Source organism: Mus caroli, chromosome 2 (assembly GCF_900094665.2).
Source record: "Mus caroli chromosome 2, CAROLI_EIJ_v1.1, whole genome shotgun sequence".
Classification (NCBI taxonomy): domain Eukaryota; kingdom Metazoa; phylum Chordata; class Mammalia; order Rodentia; family Muridae; genus Mus; species Mus caroli.
Window position 1 is genome coordinate 91,328,671 of NC_034571.1, and position 12,322 is coordinate 91,340,992.

Genomic DNA, 12,322 nt, shown 5'->3' on the forward strand with positions numbered 1-12,322 from the left:
AGTTTTCAGTCTCTTGAATGACTAAAAGACAACAAACACTCCACCTTGAGAAACGGTAGTACTCATCTCTTGTGGAGCCCTGGGCTTTGCGTTTCTCGGCTGTTGGGTTTAAGTAGGTTCAGATTTGTTAAAAAAAATCATTAAAGATATTATTATCTTTTTATGAACATAATTATTACAGTGTCTTTTACTAAATATCTTGCCCAGGTATACCTACATTTGTAATGGTAATATTTTAATTTAAAATCTATTAATAGTTGAGCATATCATATTGAAACTTCTTGCTTCTATATTTTAAAGAAGATTAAAATTAAAGCATGTTACTTTTTCTGATAGCCCCTTATGTAAGCAGTGATTTGAAACTTTAAACTAAAATTGGTTTTAAAAAAAATCAGCAGGCATATTTCACTGTGATTTAGTGAAAATTTTTCTCTTTGTGGTAGAAACAGTAGAGGCAAGGGAAACTACTTGCCCCAGTTCCTGGTCCTGCTAAGAGGAGATGAGGCAGCTTTCACCTAATGTAGAAAAATGAATCTCTCACACAGATGGTGTCATTGAGACATGTAAATGAAAAACTCACGATACTATGTCTAGCATTCCTTATTTAATAAGATAGTGAAGAAGTAAAATAAAAACCTGCATAATTGATTGAAAACAAAATAATTTTATGTAAATATATTTATATTGAAACTGTATAGATTAATATAATTATTCTCTTTTTCCCTGACCACTGATAAGAGTGAATAGTTAAAAATCTGTGATGTAAATATTAGTATGTAAACATGTACTAATAATTTTCAAAGACTAAAATTGGACTTTTAATAGTATCAGTAATTAGCAAATAATAGCAGTCAGATTGTAGATTAGTAAGAACAACAAAATAGGTAGTATGTGCTCAACAATGGCCCTCAAGCACAATGGGAATTGTAGTATTTTATTTAATATTAAAATGACCCCATGAAAGAGACTTTTGTTCAATTTCTACAGCTGAGGAAAAATAATCTTAACAATAGTCTGATAGTATGATTTAATTCTTTCTGTCAAAGATGGTGATGAAATAAATTTGGTGTTTTGGCAAACTGGCAATTTGTAGACATTGAAATAGATGGTAAGGTGGATGGTGGGCCTATATATTTTGAAATCAGAAACAAATATTCTAGTGATTGTTAGGTATTTTGCTTTTTACCTTCCTCCCCCAAGTTTCTTACATGTTGTTCTCCTAGAAGTTGAAAGTCATCCAATCTATTAGCAAAGAAACAGATTTAGTATTTTGCAGTCTATCTATACCTAGCCACTGAGTATGTCACAGCTGCAAAGTTCTGTGGATTTTTATTACAATTAAACCACAAGGACATATTTATTAACTGGCAGTGGGCAACACACTAGACTTAGGTAAAAGTAGTCCTTCAAATGTCTTTGGTTCTAATACAGTTGAGACAAGATTATTTACTCATATACAGCATGGCAACACATGTGAATGATATGTTACTTACAGTGTTCATAGTAAGGATGGGTGAAATTGGCATGGGTGAGAATTAAGTTAGGGAAATGTAGAAGAAAATACATGCCTTAAGGGACCTTAGGATTTCCCAAATTTCCCAAGATTGCTGTAGATCTGATAACTTTTTATGCTAATATTGAGATGGTTTATTAATCAAGATTGTTACCAAAAAGTTTCACAAAGAAGAGTCGGATAAAGAATGAGCTGTTCAGTTGCTGAGTAACTCTTTAGAAACTAGTTAACATTGCTTTGCTGGTTTTGACCTTGTGTTCATTAACCAGTGGTTGGAAATACAACTATTCCAGCAAAAGTATTTAAAAATATAAAAGTATAGTGGAATGTACCTATCTCTAGCACTATTTACATGCTAATAATGAATACTTTTCAGGCAAATTCTATGTGTTTCTCATGGTCCACTCAGATATACAGTGTTAGTCACAAAGGTTTTTCCCTTTCAAGAATCTAATAATTCATTGCTGTGATTATATTTAGCACTTAAATATTATCATAGCTTAGCTTTTAGAAACAAACTTTTACTTATGAGTCTCTGTTACGTAACTGGATATTAAACTTCTAGCCATTCAACTTTTGTTAATCACAGCCCCAGTTCTTTTCACATGATATATGCAAATTTAATAATTGGTTAATAGATAAAAGTTTTCTGTGTGTATCTAGAAAATAATTAAATTAGCAGTTGTTAAGTTCTCATACTTTCTCATGGTGTTAACAATTAACACATTCTGCCAATTACTGTAGCTATTTATGTGCTTGGCACCTCCTCAGCTATATTTTCAAAATATTTGTTGCAGATAGCAACAACTACTTAGAAAATTCAGAGCCCTGTACCAAAGAACAGCATGTACTTAACAGATATTAAATATTTGTCAAGAGAAGATTTACATAATTAGAAAATGTACATATGAATTGTATATAGTAAGCCCAGCCCAGAATGAGAAGCCAGAAACTGAATGAATGAGTCTCTAAGCCTAACTTTTGTTCCTATATGACAAGCATGCTCAAATTATTTTCTCCTTGCAGAAATCAGTTTTCTCAGGAATAATAGACAGTGTTTCAAACTGAAGAATAGTTTTTTTTTCTTATTTTCATGTTCAGGGTGGGCTCTTCATGTGTAGCAAAACGGATTAATCATTTTCTTAAGTAATAATGGATATTTAAAGTGCATTTCCTTATTAAAGAGAAATGCTTCATTGCTAAAGTTGTATGAATTATACTGATGTAGACTACAGTGTTGAAGTTCATCTTTTAAAAATCAATTTAATATATACCACTTATAAGTTCATCTTGCTGACTCTGTATTACCTTGCAAGAAATGAACAAAGTGTTCTGTTGTTTCAAAAACTACATCCAAACAAATTAGAATTAATTTCATAGCAAATGCTGAGGCAGTGTTAGCTAATTGTAAAGGCATTGAGCAGTGTGAGGGGTTATAGGCAAAGACAAAATGGGTGCACATTTGCCATGTTTTCAGTGAGGAGTTTCAAAAAAATATTTTTTTTTCAGAATGTAATGAATGACTCATCGTACCTCTTTCCAATCCATATTATTTATTTTAAAGAGAGTCATAGTAAAAACAGTCTTTTAAAAACTAGTAAGTTTTCAATGTTTGATTGGGTATTGCAGATTTGAGTTACTCTCCCAGGCATTATAGATAATCAAGAGGTCCAGGGGAAACTGAGCAGTTCGATTATTCTCCTGGAATGGAGGGATTGCTATTGATTGTTGAAATTTAAAAATTTTATCCTTACTTTTAAATTTTAAGGTATTTGTCCTGTAGATGTTAGTTATGTCCAACTCCAATTTTCTTTGTCATATATTCATGGATTTTGTTTTTGGTTTTGTTTCTCCTGTAACTAATTTTATTTTATGACCACTGTTTACAAGTTGACTAAGCCCTGAAGTTGTTAGTAGAATGACTTGCACTTTCGTGTCATTGTTTTTTAAGATTAATGCAGCAATGGTGTCATAAGTTTTAAAACGATTTAACCATAAAGTGTTGAGGACAATACTCTTCAGACTTGCTCCACAATAAATAAAATTATAATGATGATGATGAAATAGAAGAAAATACTAATAAATGATAAGTGTCAATACTTATGAGAGTAATGACTTAATTGTATATTAGTTCTCTACAACTAACAGAATAAGAGATTTAAAGTCATTTATTTATCATAAATGTAGTCCCGTATATTCAATATTTCTTTCAGAACTGGATTATTAGTAGGGGCAGGTATCAGGATCATTATTTCCCACAAATATAGGGCCTGATTGTTAATTTTTTTTGGAGAAGATTTCCCTATCTTACCTGTCCTGGAATTTACTCTGTAGACCAAGCTTACCTTGAACTCAGAGATCTACCTGCTTCTGCTTCCTAAGTGCTGGGATTAAAGGCCTGCACCAGCACAGCCCAGCTATCCTGATTTATACCTTATTAATTTGTCATTTCCACCATTCCCTCCCAAAACAACAAAATGATAAACTAAACCACTGATTGATGTTTTGTCTCCCTAACAGCAGAAAATATCAATGATAAGAAGAAGATGGAATTTTTACATTCTAGTATTCTACATGGTAGTACAGTAAAGCTGAAAGGGGCATAAATGTATTTTAAAGCTTAAGAAATTTTCATGACCAAGCCTACAAAATTGAATTTGTCATTTGTATTATGTGAACAGACTCCTTGTTTGTTAACATAATGAAATTGTAATAAGAGGAAAAAAAAATTCACAAAAGCCCAGTCGAAGGCAGACAGCTGATTAAAAGATGAAAACATGTGCATCTCCCTGGAGCCTGGAGTTCCTTTATAAGTAGATATTTAGTGACTTGTCAAGGCAGGGAGTTTTCTAGAAGGAAATGGATGTTTGTCTGGGGTTAGGTTAAAGGTTAGATTCCCAGGGCTCCACTGAACTTGTAGAAGAAATTACTGAGGCGAAGCCCAGATGAGCTCAGAGCTACTAGAAAGTGTGAGATTTACTGTCCTTCTGGGCTGACTGCTGAGCAGGAACTCCCATGCACAGTAGACTGGCCTTCCTTTGCCCTTAGTTTCCCTGTCAGTACTGGCTAACCAGAACATCCATGATTCCAAATTATTAAAATGAGATTAAAGTATCAAAAGCCAAATTGTGGAACTGTGAATTAATAGTCTTCCCTCCTTTTTTATTTTTCTTTTTGCTATTATTTCAATAGAGTGGAGGCAATCTAGGTTGTGATTTCTAGTTGTCCATAATAATAGTATTTGGGAGCATATGGTAGCCTATATCATCCAGCCCAATGACCTTATTTGGCAGGACTAGAAACTGAAGACTTCAAGAGAAAGGACGCTGAAACTTACTCAAGGTAGAAAGTACTAGAACACGCTGGAAACTCTAGTATGCCCTATGGCCCCATTGGGCTTCCTTTACAAATCGATGAAATGAAGATGTGAGTATGTTTGAAAGATGTTGGTGTGAACAATGTTTGTTATAATATAACACTCCAGGGAAAATTCAAATTTTAGACATTTATCCACTCTACAGTGATAAAATATCTTGAAACAACAATAAATCTCATATTTATGCCCAAGCATCAGCACTGAGACATTCTGATGGACACTAAATTTCTTCATGTTCAGATTTCTGCTTAGCTATTTATTTCAAAATGTTACCTTGTCTTGTATAAACATTTGAAAATGCATCCTACTTTTGAGCATGGCTGACAGCTTACTACATGGCACCCTGACACTGTAAATACCTTCTTATGACACCACTCTGCAGTTTAACATCACTGCCTCTGTCGTTTTATTCAAAACTGAGAAAGTTCAGTGAATAAAACCACGAGAACACTCATGCTGTGCAGGACAGCAAACGCCAATGGTGTTAAATGGGAATTTGATTTTCCTTCTCTTTTTCATTTCTTTAACACATACAATTTAGGCAAATTGACAGAAATTCTCCAATGTTATGATAGCACACTTTCAACAGGAGTGTGTGTGCTTTGTGGCTACCTGCTGAATAAGTTGACTATCTAGGATATCAGAAGATTCCAGAAGAACATTTAAAAAGAGGGTTTTTAACATTTTGATCCCATATACAATTGAAAAATGCACTCCTTCTCAGGTTATAAAGTCCATTAATTGTTGTAGGAATCATTCTGTATATTCAAATTATTGAACATGCAGGAGTCTTGGATATCTATTACATAAATTACATACTATAAATTTTGCATCAATAACATCTGTAAGATTATCAAATAGTAAAAAAAATTATGAAAACTAATGTGTCTTCTTGTACTATATATTAAAACATATGCATGAGTACATAAAAAGATATGAAAGGCAGAGAAGGAAGAAGTAAAAGAAGAAACAATATTTCTAATAAAATCATTGCTGGAAGCAGAAAGACTGCCAGAAAGCAAAGGAAATATGGTACTAGAATAATCAATCTCCATGATTCTTAAAATGGGAGTCACTTGGGGATATTGCTAACATGCAAATTCTGTTTGAAGATATCTCTGTCTCTATGCATTCTGAGACTCTTCATGTCTTTATAACTCCTGGGCAATGTAATGCTGTTAGACTTCATCACTTTGAGTAGCAAGGTAGTACAGTTTCAGGCTAATGGGTGCAACCAAGGGTCAAGTCTGTATCTTGACAAGAAAGAGTCATATATTTGTCAGAGTTTATATATCAAGGGAATGCCATCCAGCCCTGCTAACACAGACATTGCCATGTCGTTAAGAACCTTCTACAGTTTCTGCTTTTATTAGAGAGTGTTGTGAAAGCACTCAGCTTCTAAAGCTTGCCTGGATTTTCGGGATGATAGATAGAGGGAAAGTAGGATTTTATGTGCAATGGAATTAGAAATAAACTAGATCTAGTGAGTCTATGCATTGGTAAAGCAGTTGAATTGCTTTTTGGTTCTTTACAAGGTCTTATCTAATAGGAGATCATTAGATAAGGCAATGAAGAAAGCGGAATGCAACCTTAAGAATTGTGGATTTATGATTGGTGACCTGAATGCTCTTTTCCTTGACACACTGAACATTTATGTTGGGTTAGATCACTCACTTTTCTAAAATAAATATGAACAGGAAGGAGCCATTTGGAATTTCTACTGCATTTTATATTTTAAATCCAATTTATCAAACATGTTCTGGTTACTAGGTTACAAAGTAGTATACTTGGCATTGGGTAAAATATATTGACCCAAATGGCAAGTTCCTGGCATTCTAGTTTGCATACTAAAGAAACACACAGGAAAATATACCCAAATGTAAGATGGTTTGGACTTTAAACTTAATAGATTACAATGTTACATATAAACTAATGAAAAATGGGTAATTCTGTCAAGAAATTAGGGAAATATTTTGCAGAAAGAATTTGAACATGGACGTTTAATTTTTATTTTGTGTTCTTTACAAATTGCTTTCAATATGCTTTAATTTTATTAACCTGCCATCTACTCTACCCAGATCCATTCCCTCCCTCCTTACCCACTAACTTTATGGGGGTACCCCCCCCCCATCCATCAAGTACAGTTTGTGCTGCCCATATATCCTTGAATGTGTTTCAACCAACCAAGTATGGTCAACCAACCAAAGGCTGTACCATTAAAAGAAATAGATTCTCCCAATTCCAGACTCTAGTACCTGTTAATACATCCTCTTTTTCATGCACATGTCTCTTCCCCATGATTTAGTTTTGTCCTAGCCTGTGCAGGTCTTACATATACTATCTTAACTGCTCTGGATTCTTATGTGCAACTACCTTGCTGTGTGCAAAAGACAGAATTTTTTTTCTAGTGATCCATTGGTTATAGCACAATTTTTCAGGCCCCTCTTCATCAATGATGCTTAAATCTTGTAGAAAGGAATGTGATACAGACACCCCATGTATGAATGAGAATTCTATAGTCTATCATTCTTTACACATTAATCAGTTGTGGGTCTCTGTGCATAAGGACTTTTAACTTAAGAACCTAATGAGAATTACCATGAAGAGAGAGAAATTACTAGTTTACCTAGTTCTTTATAGAGACAAAGATGCTATTCTTTGGAATTCAGCAAAATCTGGGGTTGAATTGAATTGTTGGAAAAATGGTACCACATCAGAGTGATAATTCAGCAGCTGAATCTCTCAAAAGTGGCTTTTTCATAACGACCTGTTCCCTTAGTGGCCAGGAGGAAGAGACATTTTACATAAGCATTTCCCTTGAACACAGGAGCACAGGACTTCTGAGGGGGATATGAACCCAAGATGAGAAGACATGCATCATTCCAGATTATTTTCAACACACATGTCCAAAGCACTTCAATTGTTCTTTGTTATTTAAACAGAAAATTAATTGTTATGGTTTTGTTGGAATAATGGGTATAAGAAAAACATCTGATTTTGTTTCCCCTTCCTGGATATGTAGGTGGATAACCATACATAAGAACCTTTGAGGGCCTTACCATCTTTTTTATGTCTGATGCCATGTCAGAATGGAATAAGGTTGGGATCCTATCTAGTTTATTTGTCATCCATACAGATTCAAGATCAAGTGTAAACACAAATAAAAATAATCAAGAGGGCTAACCATTAAAAACACAACAACGAGTTTGCCATCACAGCTTGAAAATGAAAGAAATTTAAAATTCAGGAGGAATTAAAACTATAAAGATACTGGAAACTGATTATAATGGGGCCCAATGTAAGTTGTTTATTCCTACTAGATGTTGGTTGTAATGGGTAAGCTTTGCCTAAAACACCAGAAAGATCTAGAAGTGCCACTTCACATCATGTATCATTCACTTTTGTAAGAAATTCATCTAGAGCACAGGACAATAATAATAATAAACAAAAGTGCTGCTTCCAAACTTTTGATTTTATTGAGTTCCACTAATTTGACACAATGTACCCTGTTTAGTAATTTTTTTCAATCCATTTTAATTAAAATCCATAAAGACAATTAGTGTTCCTGATTCTATTTTTTGTTCTTGTTTTTTTTTTTTTTGAATCATCTGACCTGTTGTAATCCAAGCTCACCTTGTTCCCCTGTTCTTGTTGTTGCCATTGCTCTTCTGTACCTGCTTCCCCCACACTCTGACTTCAGCTCTGTGAGCTACGGATTGTTTTGCTTTTTGTCAAATAATGCTATTGATCTCCAATGGTAGACAATAACCAACCTCTAAAGACATTGATGGTAGTAGTAGAGATCAGTTAGTATTGTTGCCTTTGTTATTTTTAGAGTGAAACACAGAGAATATATTAGCCATCAGAAACAAATATGGAAAGGCTACACAGGATAGGTATAGGGGTAATAAGAAGGAGATTAGGAAGTGATACCAACATTTGTTGAGTGCTAACTTATATCATATACTAAATCTGATACTAGAATCGGTAAACATGTAAGGAACATGAAATGGGGCACGTGAAACCATGTCACCAGACATGACCTTGTGTAAGGTTTGCACCGACCCTTCATCATCAGTGGCACAGTAAGAGAATTTGTAATGAAAGATCCCTGTCATACAGTCACATGGAGCAGAGATGGTTTAAGAATCTGCATCTTTTCAGCCGGTCTTGGTGTTGCACACCGTTAATCACAGCACTCTGGAGGCAGAGGCAGGCAGATTTCTGAGTTTGAGGCCAGCCTGGTATACAAAGTGAGTTCCAGGACAGCTAGGGCTATACAGAGAAACCCTGTCTCAAAAAACCAAAAAAAAAAAAAAACAAAAAAAAAAACCAAAAACAAACAAACAAAAAAGAATCTGCACGTTCATCTGCTTGCCCTATTCCTTCCTTTTACAGACAGCTCCAATGGAGGTAATATTGTCAATATACATAAAAAGCTTAAGAAGGATGGGTACTGAATCAAGGTTACAGATACTAGGCATCCAGATACACTGCTTACCCTCTTCACTGTCTTTCTAAATAGTATATAGATGTCACTTTACATATGATCTGCCCATCTCTTAGTCAGTCACACAGAATTATACTGGGCATTCCCTCCCAAATTAGTAGATAGTCTATGTATAATCTATATATGATTCATATGCAGACGTTTTTTTAAAATATTTTCCTTTTGAAATCTGTATCTAAGGTTACCAGCAAATGATATTTCAAGTTTTGGACAATTGTCCTTTGAACAGCATAATATGAAACATTGACTAACTGCATGATATTGTCTCAAAAACTATATTAGGACTGTTAAAACTCTGCTGCCAAAACAAATCAATCCTGAGACAAATCAAACAATAAAAGTTAGTCTTCATACAAAGCCTTACTCTCTAAGGCACAACCCCCTGGAGCCAGCAGTCAGAGGCCAGTCTACACCTATGGCAATGCCTTCTGCTCATGCAGTTCCTAGATCCTTGCTATTCCATGAACAAAGAGAACATCAAGGGCTTTTTCCAATCAAGCTCTAGGCTTGGCTCACTAATGTTCACCTTCTGTTTCTCAGAGCATCTTTAACAGAGAGTGTAAAAGGGAGCCTGGAGAAGGAGGGTGCTGGCCAGTGTCTTTTCTGGGCCATGAAATAATTAACAGATACCAGTGGATGTTGCTGAAGAATCACATGTTCTTTGGAGAATAAAGATTAGGTTTTAAAAAGTTATCTCCTTCTATGGGAGGGATTCAGTCATATGAGGAAAACAGTAATTACAGGGGAGTATTCAGGGCCATATTACAATTTGGCAAGGCCTGAAGTTCCTTCCTCCAGCAGCTGCTGTTCTCTGTACAGAGTTCCTTTTTCATCTCAAATAATTAACTTGAGATTTAGAAACGCCTGTGCTCTCTTATACTCATGTTGGCTGCTTTGTCTTTTTTAAATAGAGGTCAAAATGTTTTAAAATCAAATGTAGGTCTTAGAGTGTGTCTCTGTTTTCCTTAAGACAGTGGCTTTGTGGCAGAGGTTTTGTCATAGAATGAAGAGAATTTGCCTGCTCACTGTGCTCATGAGGCATGAAGGGCAGAATGAAGCTGTGCACCCTGGTAGCTTGTTCTCTGCTAGGCACTTGTTTTTTATAATGTCTCAGCACTTCCGACTTGCATGGGAAAATATTGAGGCAGTTTCTTGGCAATAGACATAGAAAACACCATAGTGTAGGCCATTGGAGAGATCTATATTTTGAGGACAAATAAGAATTAAAAGTAATAAAACCGTGCATATTATATGTATAAAAATAATAAAGCCATGCATATGTTGTGGTCAGAGAATATACAGATCTACAGAGTAGGGTTGAAGTTAATAAGCTGACTAAATGATGTAGATGTGTTCTCTTGTTTGCAACATATGTCTTAGACATTAATTTTAACAGAAACATAATTGAAAAAAGATACATAATTGAGGAGAGTCATGGAAAATTCTAAGGAATAGATAAACAATATGTAGTATCATTTAAAAAAGGTTTTTATAAAAATGTAATTATCAGTGTTTTATTTATAATGATAATATATTACATCCGTGGACACAAATCAAATGTTTCTCCTCAACAGCTTATGTTAATTTCCATTTTCCACTCAGTCTAAGGCTGTTTTCAAATAAATTTGCTAAGTATTTTAGCATGTGATGTGACTCAGTGAATAGCTTTAGCGAATCTGGAGGGAAAGTGTGATATCTTTTGGGAAATTATAATGTGTACAAGGAAAGAGAAATTATACAAATACCAATAATGATACAATTGTGAACTCTATTAATAAGGTAGTTGTTTCATAGGTGTTACCATAAGTGATGCTACAGGTACATTTTTTATATATAATATAATTGTCACATAAGACTTTGCTAATATAGTATCTCCATGGTCTTAGAAATGTGTGAAATAAATTTTCCAGAGTCATATAACCATCAGCTTTTTTCTGACCCACTGAAATTTAACCAACTTAGGACCTGCTGTTTCCATGGCTTCTAAATCAGCAAAAATATCCAAGATCCAAGTACCACAAATGAAAACTTCACCCTAGACTGCATATTTTAAATTGAAGAAAGGAAATCATGCTTACATAAACTGCTACTGCTAGAATAAAATACGGAAATTGGAAGTGATCACTGAGTGTTTAGGTTTATCCAGACATGACTACTACACGAATCTACTACTAAAAGCAGTATTTGAAAACGTAGACAAAAGTATGCCTTGCTACTACACACAGGCCATTTAGGGCTTTCATGGCTAAGAGAGACATTAATATTATCCTTTGAATAAGGATGAAGTAAGATTTCTAAACAGCTTATGTTGCATAAGCCATCAGCAGAAAGGGTTCACTTCTTCCAAATTCTCCATAGGTCTGGGTTTCTGCTCCTAGAAAAGAATGTTCTGTTACCATATAGGTGAAACCCTGTACAAATATAAAATATAATTTTGGAATCCATGGATTAGGGGCTCAGTATTCTTACTCTAACACTTGACTTTGTGTGCTGAGCTCTGCCTTCATTTCAATGACTTTAAAAGGCAAATAATAACAGTTACCCTACAGCCTTTTTGCCTCAATATTAGATGAAAGTATGCATTCAAAGTGATTAGCATAACCTCAGCACTCCTAGATGAAAGTAATTTTATCTAAAAATTATAAAGTATTTTTAAGCAATGTTAGCATAAGATCCAGGGACTTTAAAGAATATTGATTAGTTTGAAGTTAAAAAAAAGAAGAAGCTGTCTTCATAACAAACAAAGATAACTTGGTTTTTCTTTTCTTTTCTTTTCTTTTCTTTTCTTTTCTTTTCTTTTCTTTTCTTTTCTTTTCTTTTCTTTTCTTTTCTTTTCTTTTCCTTTCCTTTCCTTTCCTTTCCTTTCCTTTCCTTTCTTTTCTTTTCCTTTCCTTTCTTTTTTTCTTCTTCTCCTTTCTCCTTT

The 12,322-nt window shown here is 34.3% G+C and overlaps 1 protein-coding gene across 8 annotated transcripts in view; it reads left to right on the forward strand.

Annotated features, from left to right (window-relative positions):
- Lrrc4c (leucine rich repeat containing 4C) overlaps nucleotides 1-12,322 on the forward strand; it is a 1,249,590-nt gene that overhangs the window by 1,127,415 nt on the left and 109,853 nt on the right. The gene's annotated exons all lie outside the window — the stretch shown is intronic.